Here is a 12,658-nt window from a genome sequence, read left to right as displayed (position 1 = left end):
CCTCATCAGACATGTCCCCCCGCTCATCATACATCACCACTATCCTAGCCAAAGTCCTAACAAGCGCATTAGTGGAAACTCAACTATTTACCGAACTGTGACCCAATTTTGCCAATTTTGAGGAAAATGCTCGGGAATCCGAATACGGATCTGAATTTGTGCCGAATTTGAGATTGGCGAACATTTTCCAAACAAGTTCACTCATCTTTACCCAGCAGTGACCTGAGAGAGATGTGTCCAGGCGTCTTCCCCATACTGATTCCACCCAGGTCAGCGGTTTTCCTACCTCCCCCCAGATCTCCTCTCAGGGTCTTTCGGAAACATGCTCGAGTTTCTCATTGACTTCCATCATACTCGTCAGTCCCGTCCGAGCGTCCGACCTGCTGGATTTCAGTATCGAGCACTGATCTCTACAGATATGTCTCTATGACTCTACTTCACACGTACGTCTGTCCGGCCCGTTGAATGCCCTCATGGGTTCTGTAATACGACTTTCACATAGCACGCTGGGTACTTCAGATTAGTTTTTGGATTTTTCTTCACTTCTGACTAAATAGGTTTTAATGGGATAATGATTGTTAGTCATCTCACCTCCCCGTGGTTTTACTGTTATGGCTGGTCGATGTACACCCGTAGGTGGTCATTCATAGACGTGATCTACATAGCGAGGGCAGGGTGTTATTGGATCATAAACTGAAAAAGATGGTGAATCCCACCAGGACCCACGCAGAGAAGGATTAACCCCCCAGATAATCCGCCATCAGGTTCCCTTCTTCACAATTTCTCCATTGTGGACACTAAATCCCAGATATCTCTTTGTGTTTCCCCTAAATACTGAAGCAACGTATTGTTCAAGATTCCTGAAAGGGTCATTTGTGAGAAGGGACTTTACGATGAGTAACTCCAGGGAGAAGATCTGCAGTCCGGTGACATATTCCTCCATAACCCAAATACTGACATCGAATTAGGGCTGAAAACATGAGGAAAAGTGCACGGGGTGTCAGCCATTTTAGGGTGAACTTAATATGAACCCCCAAAGTTCTTCACTGAAACGATGAAGAGAGGAAAATTACTGTATACTTGTTTACCTACATTAAACACCTCTGCACATAATTATTTTAATAATTTGCCTCCGAAAAGCAAAAGCTAAGGAACTTTCTGAATAATCTTCAGTAAAAATTGTCTGCAAACTGTAAAGGACCCGGTAGACATTGCATAAGAGTCGTCCGAAGCCGCCACGTTCAGCGAGACGGACCGACCATCTGACGTGTCACTACTCTCCTGACATCACTCAATGATCTGCAGATTGGAATTTCACCAGCGAATCGTTTTGTATGAATCACCGCTAGAAGAGTCCGACAGCAGTTCTCTCGTAGAGGACACAGGACAGCCCAGAGTGGCCATCTATGGGGAATCGGGAGAGGTAGCCGTCGGCCAAATGCCCTTTATCTAGAAGAGCAATCTGGAAACATGCTGAAAAACTGTCAGAGCTGCTGATCCCATGGTTTTCTGCTCCTCCTGTCTCTCAGTGTTAGAAATAGCAGAAGGAGGAATGAGGTGTGCACGGATCTACAGCGGAGAGGGGAGAAAGCATCTATTTTACATCTAATGGTCGACTCACAAGAGCGAATGAGCTATTCCTGACTATCGGCCAATCTAAACAGGGTGTCCATAGAATGACAACGTGCTGGATTACAAATCATCATTATTGACAGTGAAATCGCTCATGTAAAATGCAGCAGATAACGTGATACCATATGGGGACCGAACAATTGTAGTAACCATTATTCACATGATGCTAATAACACTGTACATCCACCGCTAATACTGCATCCACACCTGGCGCTGCAGCTCTTGGCTTTCCACTATCCAGACGTCTGATGAAAGCCTTTTAATGACAGAAACATCTAATTTTTTTTCTGGATTTTGACACTGTTAATAAATGTTTTTGTTGACTACACCAATCAGAGTGCCAAGTTTCTTACAATATTGATAATGGATTTGGTATCCTACTTGTGCACCACCTCTATTCCAAATGTGCCTTGTCTGATTTATATTACTGGGAGAGCCCCAGACCTCACATCCAGCCTATATTACTGGGAGAGACACACAGACCTCACATCCAGCCTATATTACTGGGAGAGACACACAGACCTCACATCCAGCCTATATTACTGGGAGAGACACACAGACCTCACATCCAGCCTATATTACTGGGAGAGACACACAGACCTCACATCCAGCCTATATTACTGGGAGAGACACACAGACCTCACATCCAGCATATTATATTACTGGGACAGACACACAGATCTCACATCCAGCCTATATTACTGGGAGAGACACACAGACCTCACATCCAGCCTATATTACTGGGAGAGACACACAGACCTCACATCCAGCCTATATCACTGGAAGAGACACACATACCTCACATCCAGCCTATATTACTGGGAGAGACACACAGACCTCACATCCAGCCTATATTACTGGGAGAGACACCCATACCTCACATCCAGCCTATATTACTGGGAGAGACACACACCTCACATCCAGCCTATATTACTGGGAGAGACACACAGAGCTCACATCCAGCCTATATTACTGGGAGAGACACACAGACTTCACATCCAGACTATATTACTGGGAGAGACACACAGACCTCACATCCAGCCTATATTACTGGGGGAGACACACAGACCTCACATCCAGCCTATATTACTGAGAGAGACACACAGACCTCACATCCAGCCTATATTACTGGGAGAGACTCACAGAGCTCACATCCAGCCTATATTACTGGGAGAGACACACAGAGCTCACATCCAGCCTATATTACTGGGAGAGACACACCGACTTCACATCCAGACTATATTACTGGGAGAGACACACAGACCTCACATCCAGCCTATATTACTGGGGGAGACACACAGACCTCACATCCAGCCTATATTACTGAGAGAGACACACAGACCTCACATCCAGCCTATATTACTGGGAGAGACACACAGACCTCACATCCAGCCTATATTACTGGGAGAGACATACATACCTCACATCCAGCCTATATCACTGGGAGAGACACACAGAGCTCACATCCAGCCTATATTACTGGGGGAGACACACAGACCTCACATCCAGCCTATATTACTGAGAGAGACACACAGACCTCACATCCAGCCTATATTACTGGGAGAGACACACATACCTCACATCCAGCCTATATTACTGGGAGAGACTCACAGAGCTCACATCCAGCCTATATTACTGGGAGAGACACACAGAGCTCACATCCAGCCTATATTACTGGGAGAGACACACAGACTTCACATCCAGCCTATATTACTGGGAGAGACTCACAGAGCTCACATCCAGCCTATATTACTGGGAGAGACACACAGAGCTCACATCCAGCCTATATTACTGGGAGAGACACACAGACTTCACATCCAGACTATATTACTGGGAGAGACTCACAGAGCTCACATCCAGCCTATATCACTGGAAGAGACACACATACCTCACATCCAGCCTATATTACTGGGAGAGACTCACAGAGCTCACATCCAGCCTATATTACTGGGAGAGACACACAGAGCTCACATCCAGCCTATATTACTGGGAGAGACACACAGACTTCACATCCAGACTATATTACTGGGAGAGACACACAGACCTCACATCCAGCCTATATTACTGGGGGAGACACACAGACCTCACATCCAGCCTATATTACTGAGAGAGACACACAGACCTCACATCTAGCCTATATTACCGAGAGAGACACATGTAGCTCACATCCAGCCTATATTACTAGGAGAGACACACAGACCTCACATCCAGCCTATATTACTGGGAGAGACAAACAGCCCTCACATCCAGCCTATATTACAGGGAAGGACACATAGACCTCACATCCAGCCTATATTACTGGGAGAGGCACACAGACCTCACATCTAGCCTATATTACTGGGAGAGACACACAGATCTCACATCCTGCTTATATTACTGGGAGAGACACACAGACCTCACATCCAGCCTATGTTACTGGGAGAGACACACAGACCTCACATCCAGCCTATATTACTGGGAGAGACACACAAACCTCACATCTAGCCTATATTACTAGGAGAGACACACAGAGCTCACATCCAGCCTATATCACTGGGAGAGACACACAGAGCTCACATCCAGACTACATTACTAGAAGACCTTTCCCCGGGAAGGAACAACCACGGGAAGGGCAGCATCCAATAAAGGAAAACATCCAATACAGGAAAACCACCTATGCCAAGCATGGTATCCATCCACAGACAGCTGTTTCGGGGTGTTTGCCCCTCATCAGCGTGGAGTAGGAATCTGGCTATTAGGAGCAGTGCCTAGTAAAAGGCTGTGAAGGAACAGATGTTGGATGTTTTGGTCTCCCCGAGGCCAAAAAAACTGTTCCTTCACAGCCTTTTACTAGGCACTGCTCCTAATAGCCAGAATCCTACTCCACACTGATGAGGGGCAAACACCCCGAAACAGCTGTCTGTGGATGGATACCATGCTTGGCATAGGTGGTTTTCCTGTATTGGATGTTTTCCTTTATTGGATGCTGCCCTTCCCGTGGCTGTTCCTTCCCGGGGAAAGACCTGGCTATTCACTGCTTGCGTTGAGAAACACGTGATGGTGTCTCCGCAGCTATCCTACATGCATTTGCATATTTCCCATAAGGGATGGGGGCAGTGTTCTGGATCACTGCGTTGAGAAACACGTGATGGTGTCTCCGCGGTGTTGGATATTTTGGTCTCTCCGAGGCCAATCATCTGTTCCTTTACATTACTAGAAGAGACACACAAACCTCACATCCAGCCTATATTACTGGGAGAGACACACAGACCTCACATCCAGGTTACATTATTGGGAAAGACACACAGAGCTCACATCCAGCCTATATTACTGGGAGAGACACACAGACCTCACATCCAGGTTACATTATTGGGAAAGACACACAGAGCTCACATCCAGCCTATATTACTGGGAGAGACACACAGACCTCACAGCCAGGCTATATTACTGGGAGAGACACACAGAGCTCACATCCAACCTATATTACTGGGAGAGACACCAAGACCTCACATCCAGCATATTATATTACTGGGAGAGACACACAGACCTCACATCCAGCTTATATTACTGGGAGAGACACATAGACCTCACATCCAGCCTATATTACTGGGAGAGACACACAGACCTCACATCCAGCTTATATTACTGGGAGAGACACACAGAGCTCACATCCAGCCTATATTACTGGGAGAGACACACGGACCTCACATCCAGGTTACATCATTGGGAAAGACACACAGAGCTCACATCCAGCCTATATTACTGGGAGAGACACACAGACCTCACAGCCAGGCTATATTACTGTGAGAGACACACAGACCTCACATCCAGCCTATATTACTGGGAGAGACACACAGACCTCACATCCAGCCTATATTACTGGGAGAGACACACAGACCTCACATCCAGCTTATATTACTGGGAGAGACACACAGACCTCACATCCAGCATATATTACTGGGAAAGACACACAGACCTCACATCCAGCCTATATTACTGGAAGAGACACAAAGACCTCACATTCAGTTTCTATTATAGGGAGAGACTCTCAGACCTCATATGCAGCCTATATTACTGGAGGGAAAATCAGACCTCCCATCCAACCTATATTACTGAAAGAGACATAGACACCTCACATTCAGCCTATATTACAGGGAGACACAGACCTCACATCCAGCCTATATTACTGGGAGACACACAGACCTCACATCCAGCCTATATTCCTGGAAGAGACACACAGACCTCATATCCAGCCTATATTACTGGGAGAGACACACAGACCTCACATCTAGTCTATATTACTGTGAGAGACACACAGAGCTCACATCCAGCCTATATTACTGTGAGAGACACACAAAGCTCACATCCAGCCTATATTACTGTGAGAGACACACAGACCTCACATCTAGCCTCTATTACTGTGAGAGACACACAGACCTCACATCCAGCCTATATTACTGGGAGAGACACACAGACCTCACATCCAGCCTATATTACTGGGAGAGACACACAGACCTCATATCCAGCCTATATTACTGGGAGAGACACACAGACCTCACATCTAGTCTATATTACTGTGAGAGACACACAGAGCTCACATCCAGCCTATATTACTGTGAGAGACACACAAAGCTCACATCCAGCCTATATTACTGTGAGAGACACACAGACCTCACATCTAGCCTCTATTACTGTGAGAGACACGCAGACCTCACATCCAGCCTATATTACTGGGAGAGACACACAGACCTCACATCCAGCCTATATTACTGGGAGAGACTCACAGACCTCACATCCAGCCTATATTACTGGGAGAGACACACCTCACATCCAGCCTACATTTCTGAAAGAGGCACGCACAGACCTCACATCTAGTTTCTATTATAGGGAGAGACACACAGACCTCACATCCAGCCTATATTACTGAAAGAGGCACGCACAGACCTCACATCTAGTTTATATTATAGGGAGGGACACACAGACCTCACATTCAGCCTGTATTTCTGGAAGGACAATCAGACATCCCATACAGTTTCTATTATAGGGAGAGATCATTTCATCTGAAACTTGTATCTATCTGCATTACCAGATGGGTAGAAAATGTAAGAAAAATTGAAAATGTCATCCTTCATCGGAAAGATGAAAAAAGAGGATTTGCAATCCTTTTGAATATTGAAGTTGAAAATGACTTTATTTGTTAAGATACTAAACTAATTGTAGACTCAGGAGAGTTGTCACAGCGGTGACCTGGCACATGGATGGATCCAAAGATCCCTCTGATATAACGCTGGTATTAATATGTCACCACATAGCAGGGATAGATTTTCCAACGTGGCAGAGTGATAAATGAAAGATGCAAGGTTTCGGCCCAGTGTGCACAGGCCTTCCACTGTTATCACGCTCCACTGTAACTAAACATTTTTGCTCTCATAGCACCAGCAGAGGACAGAACTTGCACCAGCTTTTTACATCCACCTTGTTGCCATATTGAGTTTATTTGGGCCACCCCTCATATCTGTATAAGGCCATCTATAAAAATGAATGATTTTATTTATTGTCTTCTGTGTTAGTTTAGAGTCACTGTTCTACCTGGTGAGGTTGGAATAGAGAAGACACAAGTCAGTGTGACCAGCTCAGGTGTTGGGTATGCTGGAGGACTCGTGAAGCTGCGAGGTTCAGTAGAGCTTGGCTTAGCAAAGTGTAACACCCCAGGTTCCTGGTTGTTACAGTGGCATTGCTTTCCTTACGGGGAGAATGGTGTCATGCTTTGAAGCGAGGAAGGATCCCTTTATCAGGTACTCAGCACATACAAAACTGTTCTGACTCCAGGCCAGAAGGGGGAGCTCTGAACCCAGTTTCAGGGGAGCTTCCTTAGATATAGACATATATTCTGGTCTGGAGGAGGAGTTAGCCATTCAGTGAAAGGAGAGAGGAAGGAGACTGTGGCCGTGCAGCCACGAGAGGTGCTGCAGCACCTCAGAAGAGCAAAGAGAAGGCAGAGCAGTCTGTAAAGAGACTGAGAGGGGAAGTCGAGCACAGAAGAGTGAATAGCTGGTGTGACTGAGCTTCCTCCACGCTGAGTGCAGACACCGGTAGCCGGAAGACCAAGGTTGTGAAGTACTCTACGTCTCACAGCAGAAACCGGTGGAACAGCTGGATTGCAAGTCACTTGTCCACCCTTACACCTCAGGTCACAGTAGTAGAATAGAGCCCAGGTCGTGATAGAGATCCTGTAAAAAGGCTCGAGCTACCTGTCGTACGGTAGCGTCTTACCAATAAGGGGGACAGAGAGAACATGAGGACCTTGTGAGAGGCTTAAGGCAGCAAGGGACTACACCACAGCGCTAGAGGGAAGGCTTCCAACCCCACCTGGTAAAGGGGACTCCAGAATTGCTTCCAAGTCGGCCGGACCATACCTGCACCTGTGATCCGGTACCCTGCACTGTGGCTACCTGAATCCATCAGTAAAAGGTAAAGAGACTGCAAACCTGTGTCCTCTGTTTCTTTCTACACCACATACCACCTCTCCATACTACACCAGGAGCCCTGGGGACCCGGCTTCACCTGTGGGAAGCCATACCATCCCAGCTGCCATAACATCATCCCTTTAAGCAGCGTCGGTCACCCCTGACCGAATACCACAGGTGGCATCACAAACAAACTTTATTCAAACCCCTTTAAAGACCTTCCCTTTTACATGGGCGCCCAGGGCCACGGACTGGGTTGCCGCCACCGTGACACAACCCTTTAAGTACCGAGTACCCCACGGCCCTGGTGGGTGTTCCAAAAGCCTAGTGTGCGGACAGCATAACTCAGCAGCAGGGCAAAGTACATTGTCAGGCACCAATTATTATTATTATTATTATAATACCTTGATTTAGCAGAGTGGAGGGTGCAGACAGCACCTAAGAACAGTAGCGCTAGGATGATAAACAGGTGCCTTTTTCAGCAGGAATATGTGAAGATCACCTCGGAATAGCGGAGCTGAGAAGGCAGTCAGCATATTTCCCAACCTTCCAAGATCCAACATTTCAGGATAGTTTTGAATTGGGGGAGATGTCCCACTGTCTCGGGAGGTCAGGGCTATGTTTTGTCTTCAACTCTGCAGCACAGCAATGTCTGCTACATACAGGCTCAGAGGCTGCTGTGATCTTCAGCTTCATCTCCTCTTCTGAATCAGGACCTTGGTGGATGGGCTGGCGTCTGCGCTCTGTATGTTCATTGATTAATCTTTGCGTTCTCCTGATTTCTGGGATTCAAACTCACAACCTGTAGCATGGTAGGCAGCAGCGTTATATTACCAAGAATTCTGGCAAAAATTCTGCATATTCATATAGAGACACATATAGAAATAAAATCTTATTTTTTCCTATTTTTTTAGGGTTGGGACACTTTATTTTTTAATATATTAAAAGGGTTATCCAGGCTTGAACAAGTCTGCTCGTCCTCCATGTGAAAGCCAAGCTTGAAGTGAAGGCAAAGTAATGGATCTTTCATGATTAAAATATATTATTAACTACACCTAGGACAATTGTTATTCACCCAGACACCCCCTTTAAATAATACATGCTGCCAACTCCTACAGATTGGTGACTACAAATAGAGGAGGAAGTATAGGGTTGAAGGAATCATCGATGAATGAACTTCCAGGAGCCTAGCTGATCTGTAGAGTGAACAGGTCACCCAAATGGTGGAAGAAGTATAGGGTTGATAGAACCATCAATGAATGAATTTCCAGGAGCCTAACTGATCTATAGTGTGAAGAGGTCACCCAAATGGAGGAGGAAGTACAGGGTTGATGGAATCATCGATGAATGAACTTCCTGGAGCCTGGCTGATCTGTAGAGTGAAGAAGTCACCCAAATGGTGGAGGAAGTACAGGGTTGATGGAATCATCGATGAATGAACTTCCAGGAGCCTGGCTGATCTGTAGAGTGAAGAGGTCACCCAAATGGTGGAAGAAGTATAGGGTTGATAGAACCATCAATGAATGAATTTCCAGGAGCCTAACTGATCTATAGTGTGAAGAGGTCACCCAAATGGAGGAGGAAGTACAGGGTTGATGGAATCATCGATGAATGAACTCCCAGGAGCCTGGCTAATCTGTAGAGTGAAGAGGTCACCCAAATTAATTGTCTCCTTGATTAATGACTTCCCATATGAATGTAGAACTACATATTATGTTTTATTAATTACAGGATCTTTTCTTCTAATGTTGCCTCATTATATAAAGTTCTTGTTTTGCAATCCTACGACTTGACCCGTCTAGTCTGGAAGCGGAGTACCTGGAAGTGTGTAATCACCATGTTTCTCCCCCGCTCCGCAGTGTAAATCAGGACTTTCACCATAATACGTGACTATCTTGTACTTGTTCCACTTGTACATGGAGGTAGACACACCAGACTATAACCATCAGGCCTGATCTATCCATTGCTTCTAAGCTCAATAACATGCGTAGGAGCAAGAGATGAGCTAATCTTTTGAACATTGAATTCACCAGCTTCGAGAACATTTTTCCCAAAGTTTGATTTGCTATGAATAGTATGGACTGCAAAGTCTCACATTTCCCTGAAAAGACGTGTTCTCTACCTTGAGTCTGTGGTCCATGCCAAACCTGATTGACGCGTTTAATACATGATGGCCTCAGAGACCAAGACTTGAGGAAAGCCATATATCCTTATGCCATTGTCCGTCCTATCAGCTTAGTATGTTGCTTTATGGGTCTACCATGGTTGACCATGGGAAATGTAGACTAAGAGTCTGACTCCTGGGTCAATTACCCTCTCCAACCATGTTCGTGACAGAAAATAACGTCACAACTGCCTTTTATGTTTCCAGACCTGGACTTGGGTCTACCTGGAAACATTAACATCGATCAGGGCACCGAAAGTCCTCATTTTAGCAAAATATTATGATGATGGCAATCACAGAAGCTTTGAACTTTGAAAACATTTCATGTTTTGCTTTGGGCGAGGGTCCTAGTCTGTGCCGGGTCATGACAGTGTAATACGCCCTGATCAATGACAAAAATATAGATTTTTATAAAAAGAATAATGATTACGATATAGAAAATTGTAGTAATTAAAGCCCATGAATTTGGGTCCTCCAGAACAAGATACACTCTTCACAACCTCTCTACACTCTTGAGTTTAGGCTACGGTCATGAATAGAGGATCTCCTTATTTTAATAACCTGGTGAAAATTTTTAATTTATGTAGGTGACCAAAATTTCCACTTTTCCAATGAAGAACTTAAAAAAAATAATAAATCAAGAAAAGTATCAGTTGATTTTACTATAAGGGTTAATCCCATCTTCCCATGAGCAGTTGTCACCTCTTATTATGTGTTAGGAACATAACATTGGCTCGTTGTCTTTGGTGTTCGTAAGCCCCAGGATCAATATCAATAAGCGTGTAAGACTTTGATTCTAGTGCATTCAGTGTGTGCAGGATTAACTGTGCTTCCCATGATGGCGTCCACGGACACAACAAATCTCTCAGCTATGAAAAGAACCACTGATCCGAGGCTTTCTTGCCATAAACACAGAGCCTATTTACAGCCGCCCCACCTCGCCTGCCATCATTTCCATAATACGTGTGATTAATTTATCTCAGGGCATCACAATAGCTATGACTCTAAAAGGATTTGTTGAAGGAAGGAGATTTTTTTTTCTGAGAAAACCTCTGAAGAAACATTCTCAGATTCCCAGACGTGGAAATGATCTTCGGGAAGTATGGAGCCTTTGACGTTCTTCATGTTGTCTATAAACCACAAGTTTGTCTCACGGGGATGACGCAAGGAATGTACACGTCACTGGACCTTCAGAAGAGCCATCATCGTGTGTGCACGTGTTGGTGGATCTTCAGTGTGATGCCACAGACAAACTTGCGAAGATTTTACCTAGAATGAATGTATCATGTTATTACTACCGGTCCTGGCTCCAGCACCTGACCGTGCATCTTCCTTCTGCTGCGGCCGCCTCCCTCTGCTCTTGTGCATATAATAACCTGGCTTTCATCTGCTTCTTCATGGTACTTGCTGTTATCTTAGCTCTACTGTTCCAAAGCGCTGTCCACACATCTAGAACTGCTGGAGTCCCTCAAGGCTGTGTCCTGGGGCCCCTACTCTTTTCCATCTACCCTTGGCCTAGGACAATTCATAAAGTCCCTAAAACACAACCCTATCCACACCCATTTACCATTTCATTTTCTCCTGGCCATATACTCGTATATGAAATATTAGAGAATGAATGAATGAATAAATACTGTAAACACAAAACCCAATAAACCATGACGGAACTGCATTTTTTTCACTATTTCTTCACTTTTAGAATTTTTTTTCCTATTTTCAGTACTCTACATGGAAAAATGGATGGTGTCATTCAAAACTATAACCCGTCATGCAAAAAAACAAGCCCTGATATGTCTATGTCAAAGGAAAAATTGCCAGTGCGAGCAAGCGGTCAAGTGACTGCACGAATATGGTTTACGGATTGCATACTAGCGCACATGTGCCGACTAGACTCACCCAACTTCTCTCAATTCACTTCTATGGAGAAAAGCCAAAAATGACCATTCAGCTCCTAACTGCAAGTGCGCAAATTGCCTTCATGTGGTCAGGTCATCGCTAAGTCGCACCGGCAATACCAAACAGTAACTCTGTGACCGTTCAACAGTCTGCATCCACATAGAGTGCCAGCAGACTTTGGTCCCAACCCTGGACAACCCTTTTAATATAAACAAAAATATAGCGCCCCATCCCTAAAAAATAGGAAAAAATAAGATTTTATTTCTATATGTGTCTCTATATGTAGAGGTGAAACCAGAAGTTTCCATCTACTATATATATAAAGACACAACTGCAGGTTTTTCTCAATATCTGACATGAAATCGGAATAATCCTTTCCCGTTATAGGACAATTAGGATTACCATAATTATTAATATTTGCCAAATGCCAGAATAATGAGAGAGAGAGAATGTTTTAAGGCGATTTTATTACTTACTGCAAAAAAGGCAAAAGATTCCATCCATTCCATTAGTATTTTGC

The sequence above is a fragment of the Ranitomeya variabilis genome, chromosome 1, assembly GCF_051348905.1.
Source record: "Ranitomeya variabilis isolate aRanVar5 chromosome 1, aRanVar5.hap1, whole genome shotgun sequence".
In the NCBI taxonomy this organism is placed as follows: domain Eukaryota; kingdom Metazoa; phylum Chordata; class Amphibia; order Anura; family Dendrobatidae; genus Ranitomeya; species Ranitomeya variabilis.
Note: the sequence above shows the minus strand (reverse complement) of the source record.